This window comes from Mya arenaria, chromosome 5 (assembly GCF_026914265.1).
Source record: "Mya arenaria isolate MELC-2E11 chromosome 5, ASM2691426v1".
Classification (NCBI taxonomy): Eukaryota; Metazoa; Mollusca; class Bivalvia; order Myida; family Myidae; genus Mya; species Mya arenaria.
Window position 1 is genome coordinate 11,557,752 of NC_069126.1, and position 20,445 is coordinate 11,578,196.

Consider the following 20,445-nt stretch of genomic DNA (forward strand, 5'->3'; position numbering starts at 1 on the left):
ACATGCATCTAGTTGGAGAAATTTGATAAAGTTTCTGAAAATATCGCAAAAATATCTCAACACAGACGTGCGTTCTGTTTTGCAAATAAACCAGTCTAATTTTTTTTTTAAATATTGTATTTAATAATACAATCAACCTTACTAATATTTCATCAATTACCTTTCATTAATAAACGAACAAAACAGCCTTTACTCGCGAGATAATGGGTAAATTAAAAGAAGAAAAAATCACATGCAGGTTTGGTTACATTACACTATTACTTCTTCCCCGAATTCGGCTACCACGTCTGCTTCATGAATAAATCAGTTTATATGACTACAGCTCGTTTAAATTGTTATATCTTATGAATTAAAACCCAGGTGTTAAAATGAAAAATGTTGAACGTTTTAAATTGAAGAAAAATTGCAATTGATATATTGCGTGTACCTTTTGATCGGGGTGGTGAATATGGCAAACGGGGTTGCCGTAATACCTGTATCCCCCGACTTCATTTGTGGATAAAACTTCAAGAAAATATCATTTTAAAAGGAAATGACAGCTAAAGTATGTTTAAATACGACGGGGCGGACGTTTTTTGGTTCAACTGATTCATTCATGAAGCAGACGTGGTAGCCGAATTCGGGGAAGAAGTAATAGTGTAATGTAACCAAACCTGCATGTGATTTTTTCTTCTTTTAATTTACCCATTATCTCGCGAGTAAAGGCTGTTTTGTTCGTTTATTAATGAAAGGTAATTGATGAAATATTAGTAAGGTTGATTGTATTATTAAATACAATATTTAAAAAAAAAATTAGACTGGTTTATTTGCAAAACAGAACGCACGTCTGTGTTGAGATATTTTTGCGATATTTTCAGAAACTTTATCAAATTTCTCCAACTAGATGCATGTTCAGGTGAGAATATTGGTTGCAATTGAAAGATTGAAGTTTTATCTGCATGTTGGCTGCATGTTTTTGTTGCAACTTTTCGTTTGGGTGCCTTTGTAGGCATGTTGTTCTTAGCTGTCACATTTCGATGAAATTGGAGTTGTTTCACTTTAGTCTATTTAGACAAATCGAGATTTTCTGACTTTGTAAAAGTGCCGTAATTCATAGTTATTTATGCTAGATAGTTGGTATGAGTGACCCCTTTGATGAATCTGAAGAAAAAAATATATATTTTGGGTTATTTTAGGTAAAATTTCACTAATTTTTTTTAGAGGTCAAAATTCAGCACATTCCCTTCAAGTCACTGTGACCTTAATGGCCTTCAACGAGTCTTTTGAAGATTTTTAGACTATGGCAGGCTCGAGACAGGGATACATAATGTAGTTAGTGTCGGTTAGAACCAGCCGCCCGGGTAGCCCAGTTGGTTAGAGCGCCGTGCTAGTGTTCCGGCGGTCGTGAGTTCAAGGCCCACACCGGGCGCACTTTTCCTCCCAGGTTTACTTTAATAACAAATGTCAAAATAATAAAAAAATATCCCTGATCGCTAATTATTGTAGCTTTATAAAGCCGGGGTTGGCTGGACCGAAAATCCCCACTATTTCCCGGACCTGGGGAGGCCATGGTTACAACTGACTGGTGCAATAATTAGCAATAGACTTGGCGTCAATTGAATTTAGTTTGAAGGATAAACAATAACACTTTTTTACCTTTTTTTTCCAAAAAAATGATTGCAGACATAGAAACAGTGATTCGTCACAATCGTGAGCTTATACAGACATAGAAACAGTGATTCGTCACAATCATGAGCTTATTTGTTTGTCATACTGTACCAAATTATTTGGGAATATTGTTAGCACATGTTTTAATAATACCATTTTACCTCAGGGCAATTTTTCAATAAGAACTCAGTCAAATATGAAATATTTCCATTTTGGAAGAATGCTGTAGATCTTTTACATTTGAAGATTTGGAAATTATTATTGGTTATTCTTTAAAGTGTCAACATTTGAGTAGATCTATGGTAATGCAATTAGTAGCTCAAAATTTTAATCCTTCAATTGTTATTTTAAAAACTATTTTACTTAATGATAAAGGAAATTTATTCATTTTATTAAACAGATGTGCACAGGAAGGTATGCAATTCTAATTTTGTTAATTTTATCCAAAATTGAAAACTTATGGCTAAGTATCTGTAGATGTTGATATATATTATATATACAATTGACTGTTTTTATTGCTGGCCTAAAAAAAAAATACATTTGGTTCGGGTTACCCGACCCTACCTACGGAATAGGCGCCGACCCTACCGTTTTTATAGTCAATTTGAAAAAAAAAATTAAAAAAAAAAAAATCTCGTTTTTTTTTAAATTGCTTTTTAATATTAAGTTTAAACCTTAAATGCTTATACAGAAGATAGCTTTAACACCATTCTCCAATGATGAAAATTATTTTCTTATATAAAACCTAATAAAAAAAAAATAAAAAAATAAATAAAAAGCCTACCTACCCTACCTATTTTTTTTAAGGATGTAACCCTAACCAAACAAATTTTTTTTTTAGGCCTTATTAGTGTTGGGAATCGGACTGAAATATTACTATAGATAATCGGTTTATGAAAACAATCAATGATGGATTATTAATCGCTTTAATCATTATTTAACTATCTTTGGTCATCATATATAAGGCATATAGATAAACTACATGAACCAGTTTAAGAAAAAATGTTCCCTTACAATATTATTTGTACATTTATTTGTATAAATTACATTATTTATTCAGAACGCAACTATACTTTAGTGTTTACAAGTTACTATTTCAGATCATGAAACCGCAGGCTCTAAATTTTGTGTACGGTATTGAATACATGTGTAAAGTAAACACAAAGAAAAATATCAATTTCGTTTTGATAATCAGTCAGTAACAAGTAAAACAAGCAGTTGAATATTCTGTATGTTTTACAAGAACATTTTCTTTCAGAAAACTGAGAAAACTAAATTCTTTGATGATATAAGAAGTAAACAATAACATTTCAAAACCACAAAAGTGTGATGTTGAGAACCAATCCTTTTGCAGTTAAATTGGTACTGTAAGGTAATTGGTAAGGTACTGTAGTGAGCTACTGACATGATAATATGACTAGATAACACAACATAGTACCACATGAACATTTCAACATTAACATGTATTGACCAGAAACAAAATATATTTTCAAGACAATCTTTTAACTGGTAGTCGGTAGTGGTTACGTCTCTTGTTTCTATAATCGATTGTTTAAATTTCACTATCGATTGTCGCCGATGAAGGCCTTTCCGATCAATTGTCGATTATAATTGATCATCGGCACAGCACTATTGCTTATACTTCAGTGTTTTGAGTTTTCATTAAGTTTCAAGTAATATGTTTCATATACTATATCAATATAATTTCCATGTTCTTTTTTTTAATAATGATATAGATAGACTATACTAATTAGTGATGTTCTGATGATCAATTATAATGAAAAAATAACTGGTATGTTCCTGGAATCAGTTTTTTTCTTTCATCTTGTCAATTTTGTTCAGTTGTAATCATTAACAATATGGCTAAAGCAACAACAACATTAATAGTGTGGGGTTTTTTGGTGAAATTTACTGCCTTACTGCCTTCTTCCCTAGTGAAAACTTGTCCATTTTTCACCACATTTTATGTTTTCCAAATTTGATAAGTGGAGATTTCATAACATTAATGAATAAAAAATCTTGACAACACTTTCTATAAATTAACAAAATAATATATGCATAAAAATCTTTAAAACATGTAGTATATCGAATTATCACAAGCCCACAACCCTGCACTGGTGAAAATTATGTCATCCGGGCTTGTTCTAATTTTGAATTTAATATAGCAGGGCTTGTTTAAAAAAAATTTGCCAAGCAATAGAGTAATAATTCAGGCTTGTTCATCCCGAACTCTAATTTCGATGATATATTTTGCCATTAAAATCTAAATTAGATATTAAAGCCTGATTTTGTATGTTTCCCAATGTCAACTTTTTTTCCCAAATTGTATTGTACAGGTGGTAAAAATAATTCCATAAAATACACTATCTAGATATTTTCAATCCTTTACCTAACATAAGTAGAGTAAAGGATGATGAGTTTTTGTACAAGAATAAAATTACAAGTATGGTACCAGGTATTGCCAAAAAACATTTCTTCTATTAATAAACAGCAACGTGAGTGGAACCGATTACCAATAGTCAAACCAGTGTGTGTATACCACGTGATAAATTACGTCATATATGCTACGTCGGAAGGCAACATTTTGCTTAAAATGAACACTTAAATTAAAGATACCTTTTCTTTTACACCACCATTTTAAATGAAACAAGGGCAGTCTATGCCGCTTAAAGAGCCCCGCATTTGTTTTATTAACGACATTTGATAAAGTCATTAGTTTCATCAAACACTTTGACAAACCCGTTTTCAAAATCATGTTTTGACAGTGCTCCGTCAGACGGCCGTATTGTGAAAAGGTTTGTCGAAGTATTTAAAGAAATTAAACTCGCAATCAAACTCTGGTAAATGGCCGAAAGCAAGGCTCCGTAGGTGGCGTAGACTGCGCTTTGTTTCATTTAAAATGGTGAAGAAATAGTAAAGTAATCTTTGTTTAAAGTCTTTTTTCAAATCAAAATATTGCCTTCTGACGTAGCATTTATGACGCAATTTATCACGTGGTATACACACACTGCAAACAGGAACTGATTTAGTTCTTTAAGCATTCTGTGCAACTCTCCAAACTTGCCCCAGGGTCTGAAGTAAAAAAAAAATGACCTAATAAATATTCTGCTTTGTGGCATGTTATTAAGTGCTTGATCAACACATATCCACTGAATATTATATATCTTAAAATGTCTGACCTCATCAAATGCAAAAGAATCAGTTACTACAATTCAAAAAAAGATTTTGGTATTAATTTTCTGTCACATAGCTTAGACTTTAAAATTCTAATTAGCTCTTAAAGCATGATTTAACATAAGTCATATATGCACTTGCCACTAGACCATTACAAGTTAAAAGGCCATAAATCACTGATTGTGTAAATCACTGGTGGTGCAATCAATTGGAAACAAATGGAAATATTACTAGATTTTTCAGTCATATGATTAAGTGAATGGTAAACGGACATTTGCCCCCCCGGACATTTGCCCCCCCGGATGTTTGCCCCCCTTTTGGACCATGGCGGACATTTGCCCCCCCCCCCGCCGTTTTCGAGGGGGCGGACATTTGCCCCCCCTCAATGTTCGAGGGGGCGGACATTTGCCCCCCCTCCATTTTCGATGGGGCGGACATTTGCGATAACTTTAATAATCTTACAAACTATCAACACCAAACATGTGTTTGTATTAAAGTGCGATCCAACACTACAATTAAAGCAATCCCGATCGCGCTAATTACCTATGTGTGCATGATATCAAAGAAGTGTTAATTAATGAGAAACAATTAAAGCAATCTCGATCGCGCTATTTACCTCTGTTTGCATGATATCAAAGAAGAGATAATTAACGAGAAAAATGTGACGTACTTTTGCCTACGCCTACATCGTCACATGTGTGACCTGAACGGTGTAATCTGTATTTATATGTAATTAGTGACAAACATACAAACTGGTGTAAATCGGTTGGCAGTTTGCACGTAAATTGAACAAATAGTTAAAGAAAAAAATGTTCATTTTTTTTATATATTAATATATTTTTAATATCTTGGTATAAACTTATAAAACCGGGGGGGGGGGGGGGGCAAATGTCCGCCCCCTCGAAAACGGCGGGGGGGCAAATGTCCGCGATGGTCCAAAAGGGGGGCAAACATCCGGGGGGGCAAACATCCGGGGGGGCAAATGTCCTAGAATCTAAGTGAATGTATCAGTTAGTCAGAGACCTAATGTTCTGCTTTGCTTTGCAAATGCTTTGTCTTTTTAATTGTAGTCTTTTTAATTGTAGTGCAGTGAAAGTTGTGTTTCTTTTATGAATATATATGGTACTCTTTATTATAGGAGATTTTACTTAATCATACCCTTATTGAACAATTTGTTATAATATAAGATAATGGTTTCTGGAGGAAAAATAATTAAAGTAATAGATTTTATAGTATCAAAAAGGCTATTGATTGAAAGTATTAAATTCAATCTTTATCAAACTCTTCACTTTGATAATAATTTAAAAATTGAATGATTCTAAAAGTATCGAGCTATATGTAATAATGTAGACAAATTTGAAGAGCTTGAGAACCAGAAACTTACAACTTTTAATATTTAGTGTAGCATCTTTTCTGTACTAGGTAGTGTCAAGGTTTTTCCTGCAGTCCTACTGTGGGGACATTTAAAAGTGTCTGACAAGTTTATGATATACACAGAATGGTGTCACTGTTTCCCACAAGGATCATAAAAACAATGAAAAGGCCTTTTTCAAAGAACGAAGTCATTCAATACATAGGAAAAGCAATAAATAAGGCCATTTCATAGTAACTTAAATTTAGACTTAGAAAAAGAAAACTTACAAGTATGGTGGTGCCTAGAATTATGCTATTTAAATGACTTGTTAGTATGTGGAAAATGCAGCTATTATAATTTCAACAACTTTAAGGTTTAAATGACAGTATATTAATTATAAATTATTATTCACAAGTAGTTTTAAGGTCAATATGTTTTAAATTTTATTGGGACTTTCCTTAGTGGCGGTGGGGGACAATATTGTGCGAGTGTTCTTCAGGGTTGGAGCTGTGGAGGATGGTATATTAACGTTGACACACTTTAATAATTGTTGACACTCACATAGGATTATCAAATATATATTTTGATATTTAAAATATCCAATCAAGTTCCATTTCTTGAAATACATATATGATATGTAAACGTGAATTAATCACCAAATTATAATAAATTAAAGCTGCACTCTCACAGATTTACCAATATTACAACTTTTTTTATTTTTGTCTTGGAAAAAGCAAATTTTTGTTAAATATCTGCAAACCAATGATTGAAGATTGCTGACAAAAGCTAACATCAAAGATTAGCATATTTCGTTCGGAAATTAATAATTAATGGCTTAAGCCTTATTAACGATTTAAGAAAACTGCATAAAACATAATTAATATATATGTGTGGCATGTTAGTATTAAAAGTTTAGCAACTAAAAAAGAATACAAGTCATGCATTAAGTGACATAAAACAATAAAATTGTATTGTTCAGAATTTAAGATATAAAGAAGAATATAGTAAAATTAATGTACATTTTTATTTATTTTTAATTCAATATACATAAATCATGGACCTATAAACTATGGTTTATAGGTCCGTGATTTATGTATATCATTGAAGGCTACTGACCCTGATCAAATTTTGATAAGAAATTTTTCAGTAGCAACTCTCTGACTGTTATCTTTGCCTTCATCTAAAAGCACCAAGTATTGTCATGGTAACTGTCTTTACTGTGTATAATTAAGATCTTAGTTGGTCATTTTCCTACTGATATTTATTAAATATAGTCAACAAAAGGGTGGTTATTGCCCGCTAATAGTTTAAATGATCTTATTGACAAAATAAATTGGAATGGTTGAAAAAAGCATATCATTAAAATTTGCTGTTGGAATATATTTTGTGGAATTAATATTTTAATAATAGAATTATATAGAGATATATATAGTTTAACTTAAATAAATTTTGTTTTTAACTAAATTACATAAAAAAATGAATTGAACTGTTGTTTTTTCACACAAAAAATATTTGTTCAGTCCTGGATCTTTTGATGAAAAAATATGTTTTAGATCACCGGCATCATTGTCATAAAAAACATTAGCCTATTCAGATCACTAAAACTCAAAACATGTTCATGAAGTGAAAGCCCAAAATTGGCAAATACTGAGACAAATGAACTTGGTTTTGTTATATATCAGTGTGTGTATACTACATGATATGTGCAGTCACAAATGCTGCAACAGTAGGCAATATTCCTTTGAATGACTTAAAAGTTAAAACAGAAGACAACTTTTATTTTTCTTCACCATTTTGAAATAACTAAAGGACAGACTATACAGCTGCAAAGAGCCCTGTATTTGTTTTCTTACCGGTGTTGATAAGGTGATTACTTTTCTCAAACACTTTAAAGCTGCACTCTCACAGATTTACCATTTTGACAAATCTTTTATTTTTTGTCTTTGAATGAGCCAATTTTTGCCAAAATATCTGCAAAGAAGTGATATAAGACTGCTGACATAAGATCTAAATAAAATAATTTTAATGGCATAAAGCATTACTAACAGTTTAAGAAAAATGCACAAGTATCCATTTTTAGCTCACCTGTCACTTTGTGACAAGGTGAGCTTTTGTGATCGCCTTTTGTCCGGCGTCCGGCGTGCGTCGTCCGTCAACAATTTACTTAAAAGACATCTCCTCCTTAACCGCTGGGCCAATATTAATAAAACTGATGTTCCTTGGGTTGTCTTCTATCAAAGTTGTTCAAAGAATTCAATTCCATGCAGAACTCTGGTTGCCATGGCAACCAAAAGGAAAAACTTTAAAAATCTTCTTCTCCAAAACCACAAGGCTTAGGCCGTTGATATATGGTAGGTAGGATCACCAAAAGATTGTTCAAATTATGGCCTTGGGGTCAAAATTGGCCCCGCCCTGGGGGGTCATGGGTTTTCTCTATACGTTTATAGTGAAAACTTCAAAAATCTTCTCCTTTGAACTTACTTGGACTAGAGCTTAGATATTTGGCATGATTCATCGTCTAGTGGACCTCTACAAAGATTGTTCAAATTATGGCCTTGGGGTCAAAATTGGCCCCGCCCCGGGGGTCATGGGTTTTCTCTATATGTTTATAGTGAAAACTTCAAAAATCTTCTCCTTTGAACTTACTTGGACTAGAGCTTAGATATATGGCATGATTCATCGTCTAGTGGACCTCTACAAAGATTGTTCAAATTATGGCCTTGGGGTCAAAATTGGCCCCGCCCCGGGGGGTCATGGGTATACTTGATATGTTTATAGTTAAAACTTCAAAAATCTTCTCCTCTTAACTTACTTGGACTAGAGCTTAGATATTTGGCATGATTCATTGTCTAGTGGACCTCTACAAAGATTGTTCAAATTATGGCCCTGGGGTCAAAATTGGCCCCGCCCCGGGGGTCATGTTTTTTTTTATATAAATCACCTCTGAACTTACGTTGCTTAGAGCTTAGATATTTGGCATGATTCATCATCTAGTGGACCTCTACAAAGATTGTTCAAATTATGGCCTTGGGGTCAAAATTGGCCCCGCCCCGGGGGTCATGGGTTTTCTCTCTATGTTTATAGTGAAAACTTCAAAAATCTTCTCCTTTGAACTTACTTGGACTAGAGCTTAGATATTTGGCATGCTTCATCGTCTAGTGGACCTCTACAAAGATTGTTCAAATTATGGCATTGGGGTCAAAATTGGCCCCGCCCCCTTGGGGGGTCATGGGTTTTCTCTATATGTTTATAGTTAAAACTTCAAAAATCATCTCCTCTGAACTTACGTGGCTTAGAGCTTAGATATTTGGCATGATTCATCGTCTAGTGGACCTCTACAAAGTTTGTTCATATTATGGCCCTGGGGTCAAAATTGGCCACACCTTGTTGTTCATTCACCAGACTCAATGTTATCATCACTGTTCAACATATCATCCTCTTACTTGATATACTCCAAGTCCTAGCTTATTCCAGACATCTAAAAAACCTTAACTACTTTGAACCATCCAGATTTCTTATCAAACCAATGTGCAATATATGACAGGTGAGCGATTCAGGGCCATTTGGCCCTCTTGTTTAAATTAAAAATTAAAATCGGTGATCTGATTTTTTGTCAGCACTCTTATATCACTGGTTTCCATTCATTTTCGCATAAATTGGCTCATTCCAAGATAAAAAAAAATAAACTTTTACAAAACGATCAATCTGTGAGAGTGCAGCTTTAATAGACCTGTAAAGACTTGTCATAGTGTGCCAAGAAACTAAACTCTCAATCAAACTTTGGTAAAAGATCAAATGCGGGGCTCTGTGTGTGCGGCATAGACTGTGCTAATTATACCCCCCAAAACAAAGTTTGGGGGGGGTATACTGGAATCGGGTTGTCCGTCTGTCCGTCTGTCTGGCTGTCCGTCTGTCCGTCTGTCCGTCCTTTTTTTTTGTCCGGGATTCATCTTTGTCGTTATTGAACAAATCTTTTTCAAACTTTCAAATATTAATGACCATGATGTAAACCTGTGCCTCCGTGGATTTGGTCAGAGTCGCATGATCCTGAGTGGAGTTGTGGCCCCTTAATGAGTTAAATTGGGCAAAATTAGCTTTGTCCAGGATTCTTCTTTGAAGCTATTGAGCAAATCTTTTTCAAACTTTCAAATATTAATGGCCATGATGTAAACCTTTGCCTCCATGAATTTGGTGGGAGTCACATGATCCTGAGTGGAGTTGTGGCCCCTTAATGAGTTAAATTGGGTAAAATTAGTTTTGTTCGTCCTACTCCTTCGTCATTTTTGAATGAATCTTTTTCAAACTTTTAGCCATGGTGAGAACATTTGCCCTGTGATTGTGGTTGGAATCACATGGTCATGTCTCCAATTATGGCCCCTGAATAAGTTAAAATAGGCAAAAATTATACAGCTTTGTCTAGCCTAATCCTTGGTCATTTTTTCTCATTTTTTCTATAAATCTTTTTCAAACTTTCAGATGTCAATGACCATGATATGAACTGTTGAATATGTGATTTGGTGCACCTGTATTAATCAGAATGTTTGCATGGCCTTAAAAAGACCTTTAATTGATTTTGTCCTTAAAAAGACCATCAAAAGTCCTGAAGTTAGGTGCATACAGGCCTTAAATTTGTTACAATATTCGCTTTGGTGGCCTACTCCTTTGTCATTTTTCAATATATTTTTCTCAAACCTTCAACTATCCATGACCATGATGTGAACCTTTGTATATGTGATTTTGTGCACCTGTATTATTTCCTTGGTACTCATGTGTGGGGTGGAGGTGGTGGGGGTGGGTAAACAGAAATTGGGTTGGCAGACTGTCAAATTCACCCGTCCACCTTCATTTTGGAATATCCTGTCAGGAGTCATGACCCCTTTATGGTGAAAATGAGAGAAACAGGTTTGTTATCTCCCCTGAGGTGGGTGGGAGTGGGGTAATATTCGCTTTGGTTGCCTACTCCTTTGTCATTTTTCCTCATGACCCCTTTATGGTGAAAATGAGAGAAACAGGTTTGTTATCTCCCCTGAGGTGGGTGGGAGTGGGGTAATATTCGCTTTGGTGGCCTACTCCTTTGGGCGTAAAAAAAAAAATTGTGTGTTTCCGGTTACCCGGCCGTGTCTGTTCCGCGCTCGCCGACCGTAATTTTTTTATCCTACCCAAATATTCCTCAATGTCGTCAGACGCTTTAAACGTGTATTTTATTCATCCCGGAAAAATCGATAGAGCGTCTGAGCGCACTGAGTAGGAGTAAGCAGGCGACAGATAATGGCGTCTGCCGATTAACTCAGCGTCTCATCTGTATGCAATCTGTTTGAAATTCAGAGTGTGTATTTTATCTCTGCTAGTGACTCAAATATAAAATTAAATGTTTCGCTTTTAATGATAATAATTCCGATATAACGATGATAATTTTGAGGTATGTCAATATGGTTATAAGCGGAGTTAACTGACTCAGGGTTCCCGCTGGCGATCGCCATTGTCGCCATTTGCGACAAAATCGCAAAAGTGGCGACAACTTTTCAAATTTGGCGAATTTATGGCGACAACGATTTTTTTCTAAAATATTTTCTTAAAATGACGTAAGTGGTGACCATGCGGCCTGCATGATAATCGATTCTGTCACTGTCATAAATCAAGCGCATCTGCTGGTGCGACAACAAAAATTAATCCGATAATTAGGGCAAGCAGTCACGGCCCAGTCAACACCTCGCTAATTATTGCAGAATTTTATTGCTTTCACGGATAAACAATGACATCCTTTAACTGTTATGTCTCTTATTAGCAAACAATTTTAATATTTAGCTCAACAGCCTTGTTGTTGCGTAATTATCGTGTTAGTTTTAAATATGCAAATGTTGTCGGAAAGTCGAGTGATATGCAAATTTCGTAATGACGTGTACGCGCTAAAAATAGACTTGCTTTCGGTTTTGTCGCAATTTGTAATATTGCTATAAATGCAGCATTCTAAGAGTTCAAAAAGTGTCAAAAAGATTAACAGAAATCAAATAAATAGGATTAAACCCCATTTGATAAGGCTTCTAATATGTTGGCTGGAGTAAAGAGTAGGTAGACAAATTTCTATTAGGAAAGTTATGGCCCTAGTTTGACAATGTATATTTCTTTGAGTTTCCATTTATTTTGCAGAAAGCTGCATTGTTTTTTAAATGTATGAAAGCAACACATACCCTTTTTGTTTGAATTAATAACATATACTTGTGTTGGAATTGTGAAGTGTGAAATACTGTGCACAGCCTTATCAAGTAACTGGAGTTAGGGCTAATTATATCTTTGACAAAGCTGCATGAAAGCTAAATGTATATTTTACTGACTCTACATTTAATCCTTTAATAATAATATTTAACATTAAAAACACAATACAAAACATTCATAATTGGCATTTTATTTTTTCCCATAAAATTCCAATTAATTATTATGAATGTTTTGTATTTAATAATATGGGAAATGGAGCATTTGCTCCTCAGGAGCAAATGCTCAGTTTTCGATAATATTTGCAAGAGTGATCAAAATTAGAATACAATGCATTTTTTTTTAAATGTAGCATACATGGAGTCAAGGGTTAATGGATAAAATAAGCCTTTCTGATTTCACAGTGTTGGTTTATTGATAGTAATAAAGAAATAAAAATACAAGTTGTTTGTTTTTAATATTGATCTTTTAGCAAGAAAAATGACAGGATAATAGTACTAATTTGGTGTTTCCACAGACGTCCTAACAGAAACTGACAAACATAAACATGTGCAGCATCTTGTTTCCTTTGGTTTGCTGTAATTGGTTGTATGGGTCTTCATTTAAATATTGTACATGTATGGTCCTGAAAGTGCACCAATTAAATTATTATAATGTTATAAAATATTCAAAACATCGAAAAATGGCATCTTTAATGGCATCATATAGTAGTTGTCAAAGATACCAAATATGTGACGGTATAAAAAAAAAAAAAAAAATTAAAAAAAAAAAAAAAAAGCCTGCCTACCGTCCCTATTTTTTTTATCATGTAACCTGAAACACACATATTTTTTTTTTGGCCTTGTCATTTTTCAATATATTTATGCCCCCTTTTGAAAAAAGTGGGGTATATTGTTTTGCACATGTCGGTCGGTCGGTCGGTCTGTCTGTCTGTCGGTCGGTCGGAATACCAAATGGTTTCCGATCAATAACTTGAGAACGCTTTGACCGAGGGACCTCATACTTGGTATGTGTATTGGTTATCACCAGCAGATGAACCCTATTGATTTTGAGGTCAGTGGGTCAAAGGTCAAGGTCAGTGTGACCTTTACATGAAAAACGGTTTCCGATCAATAACTTGAGAACGCTTTGACCCAGGAACCTCATACTTGGTAGGTGTATTGGTCATGACCAGCAGATGAACCCTATTGATTTTGAGGTCAGTGGGTCAAAGGTCAAGGTCAGTGTGACCTTAACATGAAAAACGGTTTCCGATCAATAACTTGAGAACGCTTTGACCCAGGGACCTCATACTAGGTAGGCTTATTGGTCATGACCAGCAGATGAACCCTATTGATTTTGAGGTCAGTGGGTCAAAGGTCAAGGTCAGTGTGACTGTAAGCTGAAAAAAGGTTTTCTGATTGTCCATATTTTATTTAAGTGTCCAAATCCTACTAACAATTTGGCTCCCAAGGGGGCATAAATGTTTCACTAACATCTCTTGTTTTCTCAAACTTTCAGATATCCATGACCATTATAAATGTGAACCTTTGTATATGTGATTTTTTACACCTGTATTATTTCCTTGGTACTCATGTGTGGGGGGGGGTGGGGGTGGGTAAACAGAAATTGGGTTGGCAGACTGCCAAATTCACCCGTCCACCTTCATTTTGGAATATCCTGCCAGGAGTCATGACCCCTTTATGGTGAAAATGAGAGAAACAACAAACTTTCAGATATCCATGGATATCCATGACCATTATGTGAACCTTTGTATATGTGATTTTTTACACCTGTATTATTTCCTTGGTACTCATGTGTGGGGGGGGGGGGGGTGGGGGGGGGGTAAACAGAAATTGGGTTGGCAGACTGCCAAATTCACCCGTCCACCTTCATTTTGGAATATCACAGGGAAGGGTTGGGGGGTATTCGTTAGCCTTTGGCTTACAGTTCTAGTTTTTATTTAATATGATGAAGAGCTAGTTAAGTTATCTTCATATGAAGCAAAAAAATGTTTCAATACCCTGTATGAATTTTCTTCACCGGATATTGATTCATAAAAAAAACTTGCTGTAGGGTGCGGAGCTACTTTTCGCTATATGTCTAAATGGAAAAATCTTCTCCTCAGATCCTGCTGGCCTGTTTTCAAAATAATGTCACAGAAATGTTCCTAAGGTTACCATCTGTCAAATTCCTTTACCATATGTTGATCCATAAAAAATATGGTTTCAGAAGGGGGGATTAGTGGGTGTGGTAGTGGATCTTCACCAAAAGTGTTCAAATGTCCCTAAAGTGAAAGCCCTTAGTTATTTACACCCCATAAAGTTGTAGTCTTACACATTTATTTGTTCATGCTCTGTCAACAACTATGCCGTGTTATTTCAATTTTTATATAAATTATGTTGTATTATGAAATATCATTGATAATATAATTATGTAGGATTTGAAAAAAAACAACAACTGCATACTGTTATAAATAAAATATGTATATTTTACCAATATATTATCGATGACTTGGCCTGAATTTGTATTTTTCCGAAAGTCAATTTTGTTCCCCAATGTGAAAGGCACAAGCGGTGAAAATAATTCCATAAAAGTCAGGGTTCGAATTTAACTTTGAGGAGCACTCGCAAAATTTTGCGAGTGCATTTTGAGGCAACTTGCAAAATGACAAATCAACTTGCAATTTTATTATTTGCTTTATTCCCTTATAATATTGTCTAATTAAAGTAGAAATTAACACCTAAGACATTTTATGAATATTAAAAAGTATCAATCTTGAGTGACTCGACTACTAGAACTTGATGATGGCTTATTCTATTTGGGGGGTATGGAAAGACTCGTCTGATGCTGGCAGCTTTTTGATAACAAAGCTGTCCAATAATTTGACATTGTTCACTTTGTATATTTACCCTCGCCATCGGGTAATTTAATACCCATTCGACAAGCACGCTACAGATTTCATTCAGTCTATAAGTATTAAAAACAATAAAATAATAAATTTAAAATAAAAAAGCAACAGTAAATGTAGCGTGGATACTTTGGACCATGAACTATATCGATCAACGAAGTTTATTCATTTTGACAGGATGATGGGGTGTACATATAGTGCGCAAAAGCGCTAAATTTAGCCAATGACTGAGCTAGGTGATACCGTCATTCGTATTTACTTTGTATTATGCACGCCTCGGAGCATCCCGGAAAGATTCGAGATAAAATTTGGCCTTTTCCGTATTTGTTCTATTTTTGAAAACCTACTAGAGCGTGACTCCGTACTGTCTTCTTTATACCGGTAGTGTAAACATGCCACTTATAGGCTGTTTACACTCGACTTCATAGCGGAATTAAGTTCATGTTTATTCTACTTTCCTGTTAACATTTTGTGGTCTAGAAAAAGCCACTCGCAGAATTTTGCGAGCTTGAATAAAAGTCACTCGCAATTTCCAAATGTCGCTCGCATTTTACGAGTATGCGAGTCTAAATTCGAACCCTGAAAAGTCACTAATTATTATTATTGTTATTATTATTAATAAACTATTACTGTTTCAGGAGATAAACAGAAACACAGAGGTGCTATACATTCTGATGGAAAAGACAACAAAAGCATCTCCGATCATTTTGGTGTGGCTCAGATCAAGAAGAGAAATTTAAAAAAGGTAATAATTGAGCAACTAAGAACATGCAAGTTGCACTGGTTAGAGTGTAAGACCCATCTCGCTTCATAAGAATTGATAATCATCAATGTATTAAATCAAGAAATTGAAATTTAAGTGTCTTGTCTTTTGCAGTGTTTTTGAAATAGAATTTATTAAAAAAAAAACTGAATTATTTTTTAATACGATTGTGAATGTGTGATGTTTTCTTCTGATCATTCTTTCTAAAAACCAGATATAGCAAACATATTTCAAGTTGTAGATTTTTTTGTTTTACTTGTTAATATAGTTCTGAGGTTGTATTTTAGGCAAAGCCTTTATTCTGCTCAATACAAACTTATTATGTAAGAATTATGGCCCTTTGTAATTTTTAAACAAATACATTTTTTTATGTTTTTGTAAGCCCATTATAAAGGGACATTTAATATTTTCACCAGCTGCATTATAAAGTCAGACCAAAAGTGTCCAGTAAGTGTTCAAACAATAACTAATTTAGAATCCTTTCTCAAATCTGGTGAGCAATATATATAGGGCCATCTCTGTGTTTGTCTGACAAAAAAAAACAATAATCATTTGTGTTAAATTGACAAATATTGTTGTAAAATGTTTTGTGAAGACATACAATTGGATTACTTTTGGGTTAATAGGATTAAGGTTTCTGTACATAAGAATATTTAGAATAATATTTGGGTCAGTCGGTTCATGTTCAATATTACTGATAGTATAAGTGGAAGCAGTGACTTAAAATAAATTACCAAACAGTTTATGCTCAATTGCTTTGAGTTAACATACAAGATATGACACTTGGAATACTAGATCTTGGTGGCATAAATAAAAGACCTTGTTTTGTCACATTAACTTGTAATCAAGCACTAACTTCCTCTAAATTCTCTTCAGGTGATGGTTGGGCACACACAAGAAGACATAGATCACATTCGTCTAGCCATATGAGTAGACAGGAGTTTCACACTCTGCCAGACTTACTTCCTCAGACGAGCAGATTTAGGCTTCTCAAGATCACGCACTGCACACTAAGACATAGTCTTTGACTACAACAAGGCCTTAGGGGATGAAAGTACAGAGAGGTCCAATTGAAATCAATTCTGTGCTGTGTCATTTCTTCATTCTGGAGGTTGATGGACATGATTTATGGCATCAAGTGTGCAGTTTGTCAACTAACTATCAACACAGCAGTCTTGTTCACCAGCTGTGCAACTTGAACTTTTAGCTTTATTGCTTGAAGCCACTGCATAAGAGGAGGGAAGGTGCAGGCTCATCAAAAAGTCTCAAAGTTGAAACTAGGAAAAGAAGTTTGTCAAGAGTGTAAATATTTGCTTTGAAAACAATTGTTACAATGATTTGGTTTCCTTTGAAACTTGATACATACTATATGTGTATGTTGAATGAATTGAGATGCTTAAATAAAGAACCGCTATTCAAATATCAGGAAACTGCATTTTTCATACTAAAGGGTAAATGATGTCGCCATTTCCTGTATGTATTTAAATAATATATGTTTCCACAATTAATATTTTTAGGGACTATTTCTCAACGTAATGAAATAGATTAAATTTGTACAGCGTTATATGAGCTTAATATGTGTTTTCTGTTTCCTTAAAATTGATGAAAAATTGTCAGAAGGTAATGAGACCAGTATCCATTACTGCAATCATACAATAAAAAATACAGGGAGAAGCCCACTGCTTATATAATATGATTAAACCTTGTTTAGGGGCATGAGGCAAACAGAGTTACTTTCAAATGTTAAAGATGCACTCTCACACTTTGGATGTTTTGACAACTTTTTTCATTTTTAGCTCTACTGGCCAAAGGCCAGAAGAGCTTATGCGATGGTAATGTGTACGTAGTATGTGCGTCTGTAAACAATCCTTGTTAACATGATACAGCCTTCAGTTTTGATTGTATCTTGATGAAACCTGTACAGTATCTACATATCCATTAGAGCTCGGTTCCTTTCGAAAACCAGCCAGATCCGCCCATGCATGCCAAGATTATGGGCCTTGATAATAATAAAAAAATAGTGTGTCAGTAAACAATTGCTCGGTAACACGATACAGTCTTCAGTTTTGATTGTATCTTGATGAAAGTTGTCCAGTATATCCATTAGAGCTCAGTTCCTTTTAAAAACCTGATCTGCCCATGTTTCCTGGATTATTGGCCTTGAAATTATTAGATTATGGGCCTTGATAGTATAAAAAAATGCTATTTTGTAATAAATGCTTGCGAATATGATACAGTCTTCAGTTTTGAGTATTCAGATACCCATAAGGGGTTGGTTCTTTTTGAAAACAGTGATGTTGACCACACAAACCCAGCCAGTAGAGCATAGGCCCTTTTGGGCCTCTTGTTTGTTTTGGATTGGTACCATCCAATCTTTGCGAAAAATGCATGAAAACCAGTAATATAAGACTACTGACAAAAAAAATCAATCGCAGACTTTTCTATTTAAGTTAAAACATTGATGTTTTATGCACTTTTCTTAAACCGTTAGTAACATTAATCTTCGAAGGAAATATGAAATCTGGGATTTGATGTTTTGTCAGCAATCTTTTACCATTGGTTTGCTGATATTTACGCAAATATTTGCTCATTCCAAGACAAAACAAAAGTTGTTAAAACGGTATATCTGTGTGAATGCAGCTCTAAATGTTTTGGCAAACATGTTTTTGATTTGGCAGCACAATCAATCTTGAAAATTGCTTGATTTTACTGCTGTATTAGAAATTACAGGGGTAATTGGGGATTTTTTAGTGTTTTTATTGCTTTTTGAGTTTCATACAGTCATACTTCATTCCTCAGGGCACAACTTACAAATAGACAGAACAAGAAAATGGTCATTTTAAAAGGTCAAGGACAATGCAAGTTGAACAATCATATTGTTCATGGCTGGTATTTTTGATATATTTTGTTGCATATATGCTATAAAAAAAGTTGAAAGTTAAAAATAACTTCATAGTTGAAATGATGGCTTTGAATGGTATTGTCAGTTGAGAAACAGCACTATTAAGAATTATGTTAATGGTACTTTATTATTTTAATCAATTTTAGATATTGTATGAAAATTATTATCTTATTTAGTACATGAGACCTTTTAAACAGTTATTGACAATATAACAATGTGTAAATGAAGCTTTAGATCAAAACTTAAAGCTGCACTTTCACAGATTGTCATTTTAGACACTTTAAAAAATTTGTCTCAAAAGCTGATTTGGTTATCATTCCTTTAATTCAGTCATATTAGATAATTCACAATAGAACCAATCAAAAATGTTTGGTAAGACTGCCGAAAAGTTCATTTACATTAAATTGTTCGTAATGCTACTATACCCATAAAACATCATTTTAGCCATAAATATGACAAAAGACAATCTGATCTTATTTCAGCAGTCTTATATCACTTAAAATTGGGTCTATGCAAAAAATGGTCTATTTATAGACCAACAATAAAAGAGTGCCGGTAGTCAAAACGATCAATTAGTGAGATTGCAGCTTTAAATACACCTTTTTAAGACCCCTGTAAAATAATTCCAATGGTTTGCCTCAATCTTTAATGCTAGCATACTGTTTAATTGACAGCCATACTTTTTGTTTAAAAGTGTCATGATATGTTTGTACATTGTGTTTATATAATTCATTAAAGAAGTCAAAACAAATTTGTTTATCATGTAATTTGTTTTCTATTATTTAAATGACCCAGACGAAAATTGGGAACGTCAGTGCTAGTTGAACTTTTACTGCTAATATCCAATGAAGTTTCTATTGGTGTAGCAGCAAGGAGGTGTTACATTAAGGATGATATAAACCGAATTATACATTCATGCACAACATACAGGCGTGTAGCCGCCTATACGTGAATACGCGACTGAAAAAACATGGTTCTGAAAAAAAACCACCGAAGTAGCAGTATGCGAACTTGACTACATGATCCAAAAACTGGTTATTTTCCAGTACAAAATAATGCACATCGAAACGCCCAGAATGCACTAGATTGCACCATGGTTTTCAAAATTTTCTGAGGGGGGCATGCCTCCGAACCCCCCAGCACATTTATGAATCCACATGAATAGAGGGGTAGCTACGCCCCTGACATTATTGAAACCACAGTGTGGCTAAACAACACTTGTATGTTTATCCGCAGTGATCTCCCATGGAAAATGCAATCGTCAAAGAATCTAAAGGGGATGTTTATATGGACTAGATTTGAAATACACCAAGTGTTTAAAAAAGTTGATTTCAGTCACGAAGAGAATCAACCATACTCCTCAACCTGGTTACTCTCATTTCTGCAAATTCAATACCTAGGAGTAAAATAAATATAAGTGTTCAGATGCATTACGAGAAAAAAATATGTCTGGTGTCAAAACATGAGAGAGTCTCTTTGAACAGAAAAGTTTTGGCAGATACTCA

The 20,445-nt window shown here is 34.3% G+C and overlaps 1 long non-coding RNA gene across 1 annotated transcript; it reads left to right on the forward strand.

Moving 5' to 3' along the window:
- Positions 1 to 794: 794 nt before the first annotated feature.
- LOC128234547 (uncharacterized) lies at positions 795 to 19,682 on the forward strand. The gene is made up of 3 exons (XR_008260969.1): positions 795 to 895; positions 15,914 to 16,020; positions 16,915 to 19,682. It is a non-coding gene; the product is annotated as an uncharacterized LOC128234547 (long non-coding RNA).
- Positions 19,683 to 20,445: the final 763 nt, after the last annotated feature.